The 17,142-nt window shown below is 41.7% G+C and overlaps 1 protein-coding gene across 4 annotated transcripts in view; it reads right to left on the bottom strand.

Moving 5' to 3' along the window:
* Positions 1–17,136, bottom strand: part of Dcun1d3 (defective in cullin neddylation 1 domain containing 3) — a 47,376-nt gene extending 30,240 nt beyond the window's left edge. The window contains exon 1 of one of the 4 annotated variants that reach the window (XM_070004377.1): positions 17,059–17,136. The gene's annotated coding sequence lies outside the window, so the exon portion shown is untranslated. Of the gene's footprint in view, positions 1–16,189; positions 16,212–16,512; positions 16,716–17,058 lie in introns of those variants that run through there. The other 3 variants (XM_070004376.1, XM_070004379.1, XM_070004380.1) reach the window with 3 other exon arrangements.
* Between the last annotated feature and the right edge of the window lie 6 nt (positions 17,137–17,142).

Raw genomic sequence — 17,142 nt, 5'->3', positions numbered from 1 at the left:
CTGTGGCTCAAGTGGTAGGGCTAGCTTTGAGCTGAAGAGCCAAGGGACAGCGCCCAGGTCCAGAGTTCAAGCCCCAAGACTAACAGAAAAAAAATTAGTATTCCTATTCACCTACAGAATGATATCTAAACTCAACATGGTACACTAGCTTTTCTGCATTTGCTTCAACTGCTGTCACTACTTTCCTACTCCTCAGGTATACTGAAACACCTGTCACTTCCCAGGTGTGACTGTCACTTCAACTGTCTCTATAGCTCTGCCCAGGCGATAGCACTGCTGGTATTATCATGTCTTTACTCAGCCCTACCTCAAAGTTTCCTTCCCAAAAGACTCCCTGGGCTAACTAAAAGCCAGCCTTCTTTACTCCTCTGCACTAACATTTATATCATATATTTTTATAACACTGATTTTTTTGTGTGTGCCAGTCCTGGGACTTTAACCCAGGGCCTGGGCACTGTCCCTGAGCTGTTTTGCTCAAGGATAGGATTCTACCACTTGAGGCATAGCTCCACATTCAGCTTTTTGGTGGTTAAAGGTAGATAGAAATTCACAGACTTTTCTGCCTTGGGTTGGCTTCAACCATGATTCTCAGATCTCAGTTTCCTGAGTAGCTAAGACTACAGGCGTGAGCCCCAGTGCTCAGCTTTATTACTGATTTTGTAACTCTACTTGTTCTGGTGTTCCTATTATATAATAAGATTCTTAAGTACAAAATCTACAAAGAGGTACTCAAATTTTTTAAGTAAATAACTAGCAACATACAAACACACATTTTCTTTAAATACTGTTTTAAATCCCAGGATCAGTTCTTCAGGAACATTTTAGATCACATGCAATTCACTTTGAATACAATGTTGAGAGTATCACTTTTTTTTTTTTTTTTTTTTTTTTGGTGAGACTTGACCCTCAGGCTCTGGGAGCTGTCCCTGAGCTTTTTCTATGCAAGGCTAGCGCTCTACCGCTTGAGTCACAGCCCCACTTTCAACTTTTTGGTGGTTAATTGGAGGTAAGAGTCTCACAGACTTTTCTTACTTGGGCTGGTTTAGAACCACAGTCCTCAGATCTCAGCCTCCTGAGTAGCTAGGATGACTGGTATAAGCCACCAGTGCCTAGCTGACAGCATTTCATTTTTAGGTCAAAATTTCCTGGTTTTGAGTTTCACAAGTTCCCTATGAGAGATAAACATTCCATCTGGGAAAAGTCATTGCTTGTTCATGTGTTTCTTAACTAGAAAACTACAAAATCTGGTTTTTAGGGAGTATCCGATAGAAAACTTAAAACATCATGAAAAGTGCGTTAACCTGCTATGACAAATCAAAAGCTCTTTTCCTTAGGCACACTTTTGAAGTACTAAATGCTAGAGACCTTTAAAACTTGTTAGTGAGAAACAATTTAAGTACTGTATGAAAATAGTGAAGATGCAAGTCAGAAAGGGGAAGATCTTAGACTAAATAACTCACAGGAAAGGGGAAAAAATTCCTTCTAAATGGGGAAAAGGCAACTGGAAAGATTTTCACCTGTTGCATAACTTTTTATTAGCTCTTTCTGTGGGCCAAGCAATAGATGAGAGCTGGACACTTAAAAAAGCAAATGTTCTGATATATTGAGCAATCCTAGTTTTTTGACTCAGGGAGGTTTAAAGTCAGTTAAGACTCCAATTTGAGGTTTTTATTTTCTTATTTGAAGTCAGCAAGCAAGTTCAAGTTTCCAATACCCTGTAAAGATTTCATTTTTCAAATAAAAATATTCTGGATACATGGAAAGGTTATTCTACCAGGAGAAAACTAGAGTTAAATGGAGTGGAAAACATTAAGAATACTTCGAAAAGATACTGAACTCTATCACCATGTTTGTATATCTTTTCTTCTGACTCTTCAGAATCTGTTATCCTTTTAAATATGTAGTCTCAAAGGCTTATACTTTTATAGAGATTACAGTACCCTGAGGATAATTATTTGAATGACTAGAAAGAAAAATCTTTCATGTGGCTCTAATCTTTAAAAGCCTGACAAACTGCTCAGATGCCCACAAAAGATTTTAACTAAGACATATTGATCCAATGGCAATTTCCTTAAGCGAAGGAAATAAACAACTCCATTCTAGTTTTGATTGCCAAGGCTAGCCTATAGTCCAAGTCAAGTGTCATGACCCCTGCCCATCCCCTTTCAGAATTTATTCATCAGTCATCAATGCCTAGTCTCCAAAGGACATAGACTATTTCAGAAACCTGGTGTCTACCTTAAGGAAGGTTGGACTTGTGGTTTTTATATCCAAGACCAAGTAAATTGTTTAGGCAGAATTCAAATAAACCCACTCCAAGGTGCATATCATAAAAAAGATCTTAATAGGAACAGAGATTTTTCAATCCTACAATATACAGTCACAAACAAAAGGTTCTTTTCCTTTCTTAATGCTCCCAGTAACACAGGTCACAACCTCTCTCAGGTGAGGAGGCAGTATGAATGACAAGTATAAATGACATAATCAAAATTATATGAGGACCCTGAGGCAGCTCAATTAGAAAACTTCTGAGTCTCTTATTATGAAATGATGTAGAGAGCTGAGATGATAATACTTTAGAGACATAAAGTGTACTTGTTTGGCATGCACAAGGCCATGGTTTCAATCCCCAGCACTGGGATTGGGGGATCCTAGGGAGGTCTACAAATCTTGCCACTACATAGATGAAGTAGAAGAAAATTTTTACGCCACTGTCAATGTTCTGTTCTACTTCACCAGTAACAGTGGACACAGAAAGGTATCAACTTGTAACCATCTTTATAATATTTTCTTGTATGTGTGGTACTGGATTTGACCTCAGGATTTTATGCTTGCTAGGCAAGGTACTGCTTGATCCATGCCTCCAGCCCTTTTTGCTCTAATTGTTTTTGAGACAGGGTTTTGCTTTTTTGCCTGTGCAAGCCTGGGTGGCTACCCTCCTATTTACTCTTCCTGCTGTATCTGGAATGACAGATATGCCACTGTGCCCAGCCTCAGATGGAGGCTTACAAAATTTTCACCCAGACTGGGCTCCTGATCTCCTTTCTAAGTACCCAGGATGACAGCTGTAAGACACCTAGCTTATAACAATTTAAAAAAATTAAATTTGAAACATTAAACTATTTACAAGGAGCTATATAAAATCCATGGCCCTTTATATTAATTTATAAGATCATTCATAAAACTTAGACCAACCAAAAACAGATAAAGATGATAGTGTTAAGCAAAAATGTCCAGAAACTACAGTAAATTAAGCTTAAAAAAATCTGAAAAACTAAAACAAACTACACCTCAAATCAGCTTTCTTGGCTTATATTGTGTAACAGAGATTTTAGTTTTATTCTGGGGTTTTACAGAAAACAAGCGTACCTCCCACAACACACAGCATCATTTCTACTATTGGCTTGTCTTTTCAAGACTTTCACTAGGCACATTATGAATGACAAAGTGAAATGGGATTTTATATTTTCTGCCTTGGTATTTAGCTTTATCTTAAGGAACATGTTACACTGTCCCTTTAAAGCAGTTAGCAGCACTAAGTAATGTACAAGTCAACTCTTTAGATGGGATAGAGTTCCAGCTTTCTGAAGGTTTGAATCCATGTACAAGAGAAGACCTTTCTTCCCTCACCAAAAGATTAACACAGACTCTAATACCTACCATAGTGAGCCTAACATCTGAGTGAATGGAGCTAAAGAACAATGTAAGTATGGTGAAAAAGCTAAAGGTAAGAATAAACATAATACTCATTTTTCATTATTTTTTAAAAAGGTATCACTATTAAAAGAGTAAACATAATACTCATTTTTCATTCTTTTCAAAAAGGGCATCACTACTAATGCTTATGTTATTTTAAATTCTATATAATACACCCAATGGTATTTTGGCAATGCCTATATTTTAAATTCTAAACCATTGCCCAATGTGTATCATTTAGATTGGGGTGAGGGGAAGGGTTTAACTGGAACTTTGAATTCAACCTAATACTTGCTAGGCAAGGCTCTACCAATTTAGCTATGCTCCAGCCATGGAATTTGTCAGTTTTCTTGGGTTAGATAACACTACCACAGATTTCACTAAGTAAGGCATAGGCTTGCACAGAATTACTGTCTTGGAATTTACCACCTTGTACAAGCCCAGTTTCTATCCCAACAGCATTCTAGCATCTTGTCCTTATGTAGGTACTATAAGGTTTCAGGAGGAAGATTTTCCATCTCTGACTTGTAGGCCAGCTTTGGAAACAGTCTGGAAGTTTCCATTACAGATTCACTCATATATTTCCCAGATACCCAGAAAGTAAGTTTATTTCCAAGAGATCGATATTTGTGTCTCTGAACACTTAATGTTTCATGCATTGCCCCATACGTTGACTATGGAAGGAGGAAAAAAGATATAAGTCCTTGGCTTCTTGGGAGTTGCCAATCCCGGTAAACTTAGCTATGTGTGCCATGTAGCTAACAATAGCCAATGTTACTAAATATTTATTTATATGCCACACATAGTGCCATGACCTTCAAATCTTACTGAATCCTCACAAATATAGTGTGAGTGTCCTTACACTACACATGATAACCTGAGACAAAGATAATGTGACTCATCCACAAAAAGTATGAGTGGTAAGTAGGTAAAATTCTAACTCAAATTCAAACTAACTCTACACCTACTCTCTTAATCAATCCACCAAGTATTCCCAAATCTTTTTTTTTTTTTTGGGGGGGGGGGCGGTCTGGTCGTGTGGCCTGAACTCTGGGCCTGGGCGCTGTCCCTCAGTTCTTCAGCTCAAGGCTAGCACACTACCACTTGAGCCACAGCGCCACTTCCAGCTTTTTTCTTTTTGCTTATGTGGTGCTGAGGAATTGAACCCAGGGCCTCAGGCATGCAAGGCAAGCGCTCTACCACTGAGCCACCTTCCCAGCCCTTCCCAAATCTTTTTTAAAAGTCATAAATGGAGGAACAAAGGGTGAACAAATGCAGCAATGGTACTACTCACTGGACAGTATGTTGAAAATCAACTATATAACTTGTAGGTGGGGATAAGAGAAAAAAACTGGGAGAGAGTAAGGGAAGGGATGGCACTGTCCAAAAAGAAATGCACTCTTTACCTGACTTTTTATAACCCATAACCCATCTGTACATCACCTCTATAACAATAAACAAAATTAGACAGTAGGTAAAATATATACATACGTGTGTGTGTGTGTGTGTGTGTGTGTGTGTGTGTAAACATGAAAGCCCAGCAGTAATAACCCATGTCTGTAATCCTACTTACTCAAGAGGCTGAGACCTAGAGAAGATAACAGATCAGATCTAGCCTGGGGAAAATAAAAGTCTGAGCTTCTATCTCCAATTAAACAGCAAAATGCTAGACTAGAGAAATGTCTCAAGTGGTAAAGCACCAATCACAAGCCAAGTAAAACTAAGAGGTCCTGAATTCAAGCTCCATTACTGGCACAAAAACAAAACAAAACAAAAACAGGCACTGGAAGTTCATGCCTATTAATCCTAGCTATTCAGGAGGCTGATATCTAAGAGTAATGCTTTGTTCCGGCAAAACAAATCTGAGGTACTTTTTTTTTCAGGGGGGGGGTCCGGTTGTGGGGCCTGAACTCTGGGCCTGGGCACTGTCCCTCAGCACTTCAGCTCAAGGCTATAGCGCTTTACCACTTGAGCCACAGCGCCACTTCTAGCGTTTTTCTTTTTGCTTATGTGGTGCTGAGGAATCGAACCCAGGGCCTCATGCACGCAAGGCAAGCGCTCTACCACTGAGCCACCTTCCCAGCCCCCTGAGGTACTCTTATCTCCAACTAATCAGCAAGGAGCAGAAACCAGAGGTGTGGCTCAAGTTGTACTGAGACATCCTTGGGTAAAACAGCTAACCAAGAGCTGGAGGCCCTGGGTTCAAGCCCAAGGACCCAGTACCAGCATTAAAAAAAGAAAAGACGGCAACATAAAGTTAGTACATCTGACATCTTATTTAAGTTGGCCGGTTCCTTGCATTAGTGTACCTGTGAACTTCTAAAGTATTGCATACTCAGGGAGTGAATGCCATTTCATACTAAAGAAGTCTGTCTGATTCTTGAAATTGGAAGCTATTCACTTTGCAGTATCTGAATGTCAAAAACATCAAATAATAGATATTATTAATTATAATTTTATGTCAACTGTAGGCATTCTTTTTCTATTATTCTTATTCTTACTTATAGGATACAAATCTGATGTCTGCCCAGGTTTCGGCCAATTCCTAAAACCCTTGGAATTTCCTAAAACCCTAGGAATTTCATAACTGACACATCTTTTTGTTATTTATGAATCCCTTTGGACCATACCTGAGTAGAGTAACAAAGTGATTTCAGAGTGGGCACATTGTCATTTCAAAAGAGGGGCTGAGTGAATCAGAAACATCAGAGATGTAATTAGAGTTTAGGTCCTGGAGCAGTTTGGAGAAAATAAGGCAATGAAATCTCAATTAAAATTCTAAAATAATGAGGCTAGAAGAATTTCCAAGTTAGCTAACACACAGAAGAACATACTGGGTGACACACCTAGAGTGGACAGGGTCCTGTAACAGAAAACTCATCCCTTGCCCTCCTGCATCTATTTATTTAACTACCCTGAACTCCAGGGCTTGAGTGATCTTCCGTTCTACATAGTTGGGACTATACGGGCATGCCAAGACATGTTTAAGGTAGTAGGTGCTAGGAATCAAACACAGAGCTTTGCATATGCTACCACTAAGCTAAATGTCAGACCAAGTTACAATCTTTCTAACAAAATTGGAATCCTAAATATGATGCTTGAAGTTTGTGAATCACACCAGCCAATTATCGAACATGATGGGAAGTATGGTAATGGGAATCCCTGCATATGTAATGTGCCAAGCACAAGTTCAGGTAACTTGGGAATACTCAATGCCTGCAGATGGCATCTAAAATGGAGCAGTCTGGTGAGACTTAAGTCATTAACATGAAGGGTCTATACTAACATCAGAGAGTAGTATCACAGAGGAATTGTTGGAGAGTAATTTTCTGAGTAGCTGCCAGGGCATTTTTGGAAATACAATAGGTACTTAAAAGCTGCTTTTGCTGAAAAGCACTGACTACTTGGGCCCAAGAATTGACCACAAAGCTTGGCATCTCTGCCTCTATTTTGTAGGTCTTTGCTCAAAGCACTTTCCAGAATCCATGAAGGACAGGACTTACCTATAACATATTTATAAGAGAGAATGGAGGAAACTCCTCCAAAGAAAAGAACAACAGAGCTTTCTCAGGACAGTGATAACAACTTCCCTCCCAAAACAAGAACTGAGTTTAGAGTAACAAGGTGATTTCAAGAGGGGGTGTATGATCTCAAGAGGGGGTGAGCCAGGTGCAGGTGGCTGATGCCTGTAATCCTAGCTATTCAGGTAGCTGAGATCTGAGGATCAAGGTTCAAAGCCAGCCCAGGCAGGAAAGTATGTGGGACTCATCTCCAATAAACCACCAGAAAACTGGAAGTGGCTCTGTGGCTCAAGTGGTAGAGCGCTAGCTTTGAGTTGAAGAGCTGAGGGACAGCACCCAGGCCCAGAGATCAAGCCCCATGACCAACTAAGTCCTAGGGCAGTTGGAGAAAATGGACAATGAAATCTCAATTAAAATTCTAAAATAATGAGGGTAGAAGAATTTCCAAGTTAGGACTGAGCTAAAGATCTGCACAGGAACACGCTTGGTGACTTTGACTGTTTAGTAACTATGCATGCCTCTCTTCTTGCCTCCAATTCTTTAAACCTGGAGCTTATGTCCATAGATGTTTGCTTTTTCTTTTTTCTTTTTGTTCAAGACCAGTACTTGAACTTGGTATCTGATACTTTATGCTCATTGGCAGGCACTCTCCTACCTAAGCCAAATACCTCCAGCCCCCATGTAGACATTTGAAAGATGGGTTTAAGTGCAATCTTCAACTAGGGCAAGCCCATGACATATAAAAAAAAAAAAATCTTTCGCTAGCCATAAACAAAAGAAGCTCAGGGACAGTGCCAGTACCCAAGTTCAAGTTCCAGGAAAACACACACACACACACACACACACACACACACACACACACACACACACACACACACACACACACACACACACACACACACACACACACACACACACACACACACACACACACACACACACACACACACACACACACACAATCTCCTTCTTTCCCTCTCATCTATACTGTCTCTTTCTTTGGTGTATATAAAAACAAGTGGCTGGACCAGGCATGTGGAATCACAGGAGTTTGGGCAAAGCCTAAAACTCCAATTTTAACTTCAGTGGCTGTGTCCCAGCATTCATCCCTTTATAGCAAAAAATTACTTTCAAGTAAGGATATAGATAGGACTTTTGGTTAAATCCTATCCCCCTATTAGTGAATGGTGTTCCCTAGTGTGGAATGACCTCATGAGTAGTCTTCTCTATCCACTATTCCCTCAGTAAGCACCATTATTAGTATTCCCGCCCCCCTTGCCTAGCTAGACCACTGAGGACACACCTCTTCCTAGGTATCCTGCCCCTATACCACAAACACATACAACTCTCCTCTCATAAAAACGTGCTTAACTACACCCAGTGTTAGAACTTAACTGAACCTCTCATCTTATGGAAAATCTATGGAAAAGGCTTTTTGTTTCCCTCTTTCATAAAGGTTAAAAACCCCAAGCAGAAGTCTCCCCATGGACATAAGCTATTACCAACTGCTTGGAGTAAATGACTCGACAAGTGAATTATTTCAAAGAAAAACTAATTTGCTGAAACAAAAGAATCATGGAAACATTCTTAAAAACACAGAGGGCCTTGTGCTACTAGCTCATGTCTGTAATCCTAGCTACTCAGGAGGCTGAGATCTAAGAATCTTGGTTCAAAGTCAGACCAGGCAAGAAAGTCTTATCTCCAATTAACCAGCAAAAAGCTGGAAGGGGAGCTGCGACTCGAATTGTAGAACTAGCTAAGCTCCTAGGTCCTGAGTTCAAGCCCTACTACTTTGTGGGGATGGGGGGGAAGGGAGAAGAGATACAGAGTGTTACTTTACCATTCCCCTCTCCATTGCACTTACTGAAAAGAAAGCAATGCTACCATCACTAGGAAGAATACCTCCATGCTGCTAGAGTACCATCACTATGCCATAGTGCTATTCAAGATCCTCAGTCACAAGATCTGGTATGGATCTACAGGTTACATTGAGAGAATTCTTTCTAGCTGAAAGGTCAAATGTTTAGGCAAGGCAGAGCAAAGCAGGAATACAGATGATGCTTCCTAGCAGTATGCAGGAGATTCCCGGCAGCAATTTCACCTGACACCCAACAATGCAGCTCAAAGGATGTTTCCACTAACATTTAAAAAGCACTCACTAGGGGCTGGGAAGGTGGCTCAGTGGTGGAGTGCTGGCTTTACATGCATGAGGCCCTGGGTTCAATTCATCAGCACCACATAAACAGAAAAAGCCAGAAGTGGTGCTACTATGGCTCAAGTAGCAGAGCGCTAGCCTTGGGCTGAAGAGCTGAGGCAAAGCGCACAGGCTGAGTTCAGGGTCCATGACCAACCAAAAAAAAAAAAAAAAGCACTCACTTGGTAGTTATCCCGTGGCTATAAAGCAAAGTTTAATTGAAAATATATTGTTTCCAAACACTTTTTATTTAAAAAAAAAAAAAAAAAACAAAAACAGGGCACAGGTGGCTCACACCTATAATCCTAGATACTTTAGGAGTCTGAGATCTGAGGACTGTGATTCAAAGCCTGCCCCAAGAGGCAAACTTATCTCCAATTAACCACCAAACAAACATACAAAAAAGAAGTGGGGGGGGGGAAGAGAGATAAGGATCAGTATTCAGGCCTAGAGTTCAAGCCCCAGTATCAGCACAATTTTTTTTTAAGGTATCTGGAAGTGGCGCTGTAGCTCAAGTGGTACAGCGCTAGCCTTGAGCTGAAGAGCTCAGGGACAGTGCCTAGGCCTAGAATTCAAGCCCCATGACCAACAAAAAATAAAAATGAAATTTCAAAAAGGTGAGTATTTACTGTTTTCACATAATCTGGAAAACCACTGTTCTCAATGGGTACACCTGGATTTTCTTGATCAGATTTCAGAGCAGGTCATTAAGAAAAGAATACTCCATGCAATTCCATATTTTACAAAGACATTCTCCAACATATGCCCTTAGTAGATAAGCATGGTAGTAAAACACCTGTAATCCCAGCCCTGTACTAAAAGAGGCTCAGCTGGAGGATCTAGAGGTCAAGTCCAGCCTGGGCCAGATAGTGAGACCCTGTTTTAAGAAATCAAAAGACCTTAAGAAAGATAAAGCCTCAACTCTTATTTAATGTAATGTGATCACTGAGGAGAAAACAGTCAACTTTTCTGACTTTCTCACAGTCTGCTAAACTAGGGAGCCTTCATCCTATTATTCATTAATAACGGTTACACAGATGACACATTATAAGAAGTCTGCTCTGGGGCTGGGAAGGTGGCTCAGTGCTTGCCTCGCATGAATGAGGCCTTGGGTTGGATTCCACAACACCACATAAGGAGAAAAAACAGGAAGTGGTGCTGTGGTTCAAGTGGCAGAGCGCTAGCCTTGAGATGAAAAGCTGAGGGACAATGCCCAGGCCCAGAGTTCAGGCCCCATGACTGACAAAAAGAAAAAAAAAAGTCTGCTCTGAAAGTTTGAGTGACTACCCAAAAAGAGCAAAGACCAAGGATTTAATTAGACCAAAACCCTACTAAGAGCCTATAAATGGCTTGGCCGGGTCAGTGTAATTGAGAAGTCAAGAATTAATCGTCCTGTAGCTGTTTGTACCTCAAGCTAGCTGCCTATACCATGTTCTGTAACTTTGTTTGTTTCCCCACTAAAATCACTGCTTTTCAACCTGTTTTCAGCATCTGAACATATAGAATAGAGTATTATGATTGCTGTTTTGCATAATGCAGCAGTGTGAAAAATAGAAGAAAGTGAGCAAAGGCCCCTCAACCCTTCCTGCCATAAGTATATTCCAGTAATGGTCTAAGAGGACTCTACAAAGACCAGCTTAAAAAATAGTATCATACCAGATAGACTAAAAGTTGTGCAAGGGTCTGACTTTTTCCTGTTTTCATCCTGAACTAAAGGAAACTGAATAAACTTCATTCAATATGACCTAAGTCTTGTTCAGAATAAAATTAAGATTGGTACCAGTGGCTCATACCATATCCTAGCTACTCAGGAAGCTGAGACATGATCACTGCAGACTGCAGTTCCAAGCTAGCCCAGGTAGACAAATCAGAGACTCTTATCTCAACCAGAAGAAAATCCAGAAGTGGAAGTATCATTTAAGTGGTAGCATGCCAGCCAGAATGAAAAAGCCAAGTGTGAGCATGAAGGACTGAGTGAAAAAGTGGAGTGAGAATGTGAGGCCCTAAACTCAAGCCCTGGTACTCACTTTAAGGCCACCATCAAAGTCCAAACCCTTTAAGAACAAAAGAGCTAACCTAGCAAATGCTGTTGCTTGACAGTATAGAGACAATCTACTACTAAAATAAGGGGATAGGTCTTTCCAATACAGTCTCCTAGACTGACAGGCATAGAGAAACAGGCAATAATTAATTATAAGATACTGAACACTCCTACACTATGCAGTGGTGCTATCCAAGATACACAGTCAAGGTATCTGGTAATGGACATACTGAATGTTTGGGCAACGCGGGGCAAAGCAGGAATACAGATGATGCTTCCGAAAGCTACACATGAGATTCCTATTCTTCCTATCAGCCTGCAACTCAACGATGCGACGTAGCTCAAAGGATGTTCCCCTCCTCACTCCTTCCCACCCTTGTTTTCCTTCCTTCCTTTCTTTTGGCCATGATAGGTTTGAACTCAAGCCCTCACCCTGACTGAGTAACTTGAGCTATACTTGAGGGAGAGTGATGAAAGGAGCGAGTGTGATCCAAGTGCTGTGTATGCATACAAGATATGTCCAAATGAGCCTTTCTTGTACAACTGATGGTGAGGGTATCTTTAAGTAAGGCCAAATCCTGAGGAAGTCAGGCGTCATCATGTCTGCCTAGCTATAAATCAGAACGCATGCAGGTACTAGGCTAGATGACTTATTTTGTCACATGGGCTAACTAGCACCTCAAAACTGATTCATTGGGCTTCCCTATTCTGATATATAGTATTAAAGTAAGGACTCATTTACACTCATCTTAAAAAAGATGATTGGGCATTTTCACCCAGCCATTTTCTCAGTGGCTCAGTCTGAGCCAGTTCCAAGCTTTCACTCGTGATGCCCCCCCCCCACCTCCAACCCTCCAGTTTTACCCCAAAGAAATAGGACTCTCTGTCACCTAGAAAAACAGACACAAGAACTAGTGAAACTAGACTTGAACTGAAGGACAATTCAACTGACCCTGGTCTCTTGTGCAAAGAGCTCCAGAACACTGTCAGTACATTAGGAAGAACTGATGCTGATATGGACATCTGTAAAAAGACAGGAAGAGGTAATTGCGAGTTATCAAGAGCTGGGGAAACAGGAGTTACCACATAATTAGCATTGTTTCTATCTGAGTTGCCATTTCTTCACCTCAAAACAACTGACAGCCAGTATACAATTAACTCTCCTTACTACAGAACATAAATCAAACAGCAGCAAAATCAGAGTAACTCTAAACCATCTAATGCAATGCAAAAACCACTTACAAGTACAATTGCTAGGGGTATCAGCTGGCTTTCTGCTTCACAACTTTCAGGATAATGTCCAAAAACACCCAAACTTTAAGAAACAAATTCACTGATACCCTAGGATTAAAAAGCCAACTCAGTTCCAAGACTCCAAATTCACTTAGATTTGCAGACTCTTTCCCTATACACAAGTAGGGGATGACATAGAAGTCTATGGCTTTTCCCTGTGCTCAAGTCCCCTCCTACCTATCCACCCCCTTTCAAAGATTAGCAAAGAGCCTTCAGTTTCCCAAGTATCTGATGGAAATTTCAGCCTACAGAATATTTTCATATTTGAGTTAGAATAAACCACTAAAATGAAGATGAATAGTGGATAACTTAATAATCCACTGGATAGAGAATAAACACACAAAGTTGAGTCCAAAGTATTTAACCTGAGCCAAAGCCAAATAGATAGACAGATGCATGCATATATTCCTTTGAGCTATTCTTTAGAACAGAGGGTGCAGTCTATTATTTGCCTACTCCTAGCTGCTCACTTGAGTCATTTCCTTGCTAAGACTTTCTATTTGTATTCAAGTCAGAACTCAGTATTTAAAAGCAGGCCCCATTGCATCCCTTTTGTTACCTTGCCCAAATCACTCTATTCAAGTTGGTTCTGACAATCCACCTACAGGTGTTATTACAGTACTACAATCTAAAACAGATAACATATCATCAGTTTCTGATTCTTGTCTTTCCCTGAAGCTAAAAGATTTTTGTTTTGTTTTGTTTTTTTAATTTAACATTTCTAAGACTTGGACTTACTACAAATAACTCAAGCAACCAATCACTTTTATATGATTTAAAAGAAGAAAAAAAAGCATACAATATCCCTTTCTTTGGCCCACCATGATAATGGCTCAAGAGAGCCAAATGAAGCAATGTAGATTAGGTCTCTCAAGTGGACAGTCTGGTCAAGGTGAAGCTGAAAAGGAACAGACTATTAGAGATGGATGCTCCCAACAGAAGGAAAGCAGGTTACCTCCCTTGGTAAAATGCCAACTCAAAGATTCCAACATAGTGGAAATGTGTCCCATAATGGTCATTATCTAATGTAATCCACTGAGTAAACTTTTAGCACCAGCCTACATCTTAGCTTAGTGTTTCCAGTCATCAGGAAGAGCAGACAATAGTAGCACAACTGCAACATCAATTCTGCCTTTCACAAAAACCAACTTGAAACAGATATTGATGGCCACCGTTATACACAAACAGGAGCATATTATTAACACTTCAACCTTAAATTCACACAGAAATGCAAGACTCTTATACTAGAACACATTCCAAATAGTTATTATACAATGCTTTAAGGAGAAAAGTGTGTACTCAACAGGACATCCTACTGAATTTCTAATACATAGCTCAAAGATTTACCTGTGAGAAAAGACCCAGGTGACTAACCACTCCTGCTTCTTCTCCCACACAAGGAGGATGACTTTAAAAAAAACAACAACATACATACACACACATATAATGGTCCAACCATATCTCTGAAAAGACTTTTGGGAAGGCAATACATTTAACCCAAAAGGACCTTCACTTTCTGTATCTTTTTCCTTCTTGCTCTTCTTTCATGGAGTCTCACTTCCACTTCTCTGACTCCGACTCTTTTTATACAACTCTTTTCCTTACTAAGCCCTGATGATTACTGCATACCAGCACCACCAATACCAGCACCAGCACCCACCCAACCATTTCTTTTCAGTCCCTGGAACCTGCCAAGCTCATACCAGCTAGTTTCTGCACTAGCTGTTTCCTGTACCTGGAAGATTCCTCTCTTCATCTTTGCATGGATGGCTCTTTTTTATTTAAAGCTCAGTTTAAGTTTTAACTCTTCAACAAGGTCACCCTTGACCTCATCCCAGGCAGATTCTTTCTACCACATCACTTATTTTCTTCAGCATTTAATAAAAATCAGGGTTACTTGCTCAGCTGTCCCTCCTTCAACATAAACTGCAAATGAGAGCATACCTTTTACTTGTGTTCATCTGTATACACTCAGTACCTACAACACTGGGTGGCACTAAATAGCTGGTGAATCTATGTCCAGTGAATGAATTTTGGATTTTTTTATTCAATGGAAAACTAGATTCCAAAAGAATTAAAGTGAGCACAGTAGTCACTCTTGTATTTCTGTGTAACACTTAAACATAATTACTTGTACAATTAAGGCAAGAAACACTCTGTTTTACTATCCCTGAAAGCCCTGATAAATAAAATGGGACTCTCTTCCCAGCATCAGAAGAACATCTGTTATGATAATTCTTCTAGCGATAATGTGTATCAAGCTCAGTTACAGAAGGACAAGACTTATGCACACTTTTAAATCAAAGAACCCCTAAGATTTAGGAACTGTCTCTATTAAGGAACTATTAAAGGAACTCTATTAAGAAACTATTAAAGTTCCTTAGAAGACAGTTTCAGACTCAAAAGATTTCTTAAAAATGTGTAAGCACTAAAATATGCTGTTTGCTTTTTAACAACAGAATATCCACAAACATCTTTTTCTCCAATCATTCTTTGCTTTCTTCAAACATTTCCAAATCCATTACTTGTTTTATTCTTAAAAATAAAAAAATAAAAACGAAGCACATCGCATCCACTCATTTAAGACCCCCTATACACAAAGCATCAGCTAAATACATAAAATGAACTAGTACAAGTCCAACTGTGTCATCGAAGATGTGTGTGCCAGACACATAAGTGGAGAAGGAGATAAAAGAGCTATTGTCCAACTGTAGAAACAAAAGAGTAATATGGGGTTCTCTGTTCTCAAATGCATCATGAAGTGTGGGCGTTGAGAAACACAAAAATCCAAAATTAGCCTAACATCAAATCATTTTGGGAAGAGTTGACAACATGTAAATTCCTCACACAAAAGTATTTAGAGCAAGACCTTGATTCCTGAGCTTTTATACCACTTATAATTCCTTGTAAGGGCTCTGGGACTCCAGGATTCAGTTAAAATCATGCTCATTGTCATCTATAACTAGGAGGCACTAAGAGGTGCTCCCAATGTGACAACCCCCTGTAACTGAAGTATTACAAAGCTTGCAGTTACGATCTGGGAGGGAGGCTGAACACCAAATTCAAAACCAGATAACCAATGTGCCAAGTGCTATAAAGGAGAGATGGGTGAACACCATGACTACCACCCAACTACAGATTATTACAGTGGAAACAGGGGTGCGTGTATGGGTGAGGTTAAGGGGGTGGGGGTGGGGTGTTCAAAAACAATACATTTGTCACCCCGTCCCACTTTCGCTAGCAGGATAAAAAAGCCAAGCCTCCAGCACCATGACCTCGGGCACAGATGGCTACGGTGGCCAGCAAAGGTGCACCGGAAGGCCTCAGGTCGGAGCCCCCTTAATTCCAGGGCTGTTAACAATTAAAGCGAAGGGTGGGGGGTGGGGAGGGAAGAGGGCGGAGGGAGCTGGAGACTGACCTCCCGCCTCCCCCTGGGGCTCCTACCTCAGAGCCTCTACTGGGGACCTCAAGGCCGGAGTCTGCACCCACTCCCGGGCCGCTCCGGCCCCCGACCCCGAGACCCCGGGCTGAGGGGTGCCGGCCGTGGGCAGGCAGAGGTAGTAGGTTAAGTTTTCGGAGCCCGGAGCTGACACGCCACAGGCGCCTCTTCCACACCGACCAGTCCGGGCAGAGCGCTCGTTTCCCCTCTTCACCATCGGACACCCCCCCCCGCCCCACTTTCTCGAAGGAATCGAACCCCCGCCCCTTCATCTCCCAACGTTCCCACTTTGCCTCAACTCCCCCCCCCCCCCCCACTCCAAACTCACAGCTGCTCCAGAGGTTCCTCCAGTCAAACCCTTTCTGGAAACGACGGCAGCCTGGCGGGTCCAAACCACCTACCATCCCCGCTCGCGTTTCCAGGCTTCCTAACCCCGCCGCCGCCGCCGCCGCCGCCGCCTCCTCCTCTTCCACCACTGCCGCCGCCTCTTCTTCATCTGCGGCCCACCGGCTGCGGCCGCCCCGAGGCCCCGCCCCCTCCATCGCCTCCTGCATCATCACTTCCGGTAACCCCGCCGGCCGCCGGCTCCAGGAGGGAGAATGGGAGAGGGGCGGGGAGGGAATGAGTGGCGTGACGTTACGACGTACACGAAGACGTAAGAAGCCGGCGTCAAGTAAGGGCAAAGACGTAGCTTCGGGGTGGGTGAGCCCGAAGAAGCTGGACGAGACCATTTTTAACTGCAAGGGGGGGGAAGGAGGGTAACGAAAGGAGTAAAAGGGAAAATAAGGAGAGGACCCGTTTGGGTATCTATTGTGGGATGCGGTGAAGAATGTGGTAGGATTGGAAACTGAAGGAGACTCTGGGCTATCCTGACCTGGAATTAAGACGTCCGCCCGGGTGGTTTGGTCCGGCCTGGCCTACCGGACCAGCCGGCGGAGCTCGATCGGCCACCGCTGCG

Source organism: Dipodomys merriami, unplaced genomic scaffold (genome assembly GCF_024711535.1).
Source record: "Dipodomys merriami isolate MVZ:Mamm:240054 unplaced genomic scaffold, mDipMer1.0.p SCAF_62, whole genome shotgun sequence".
Classification (NCBI taxonomy): domain Eukaryota; kingdom Metazoa; phylum Chordata; class Mammalia; order Rodentia; family Heteromyidae; genus Dipodomys; species Dipodomys merriami.
Note: the sequence above shows the minus strand (reverse complement) of the source record. Positions and strands in the feature narration are given on the sequence as shown.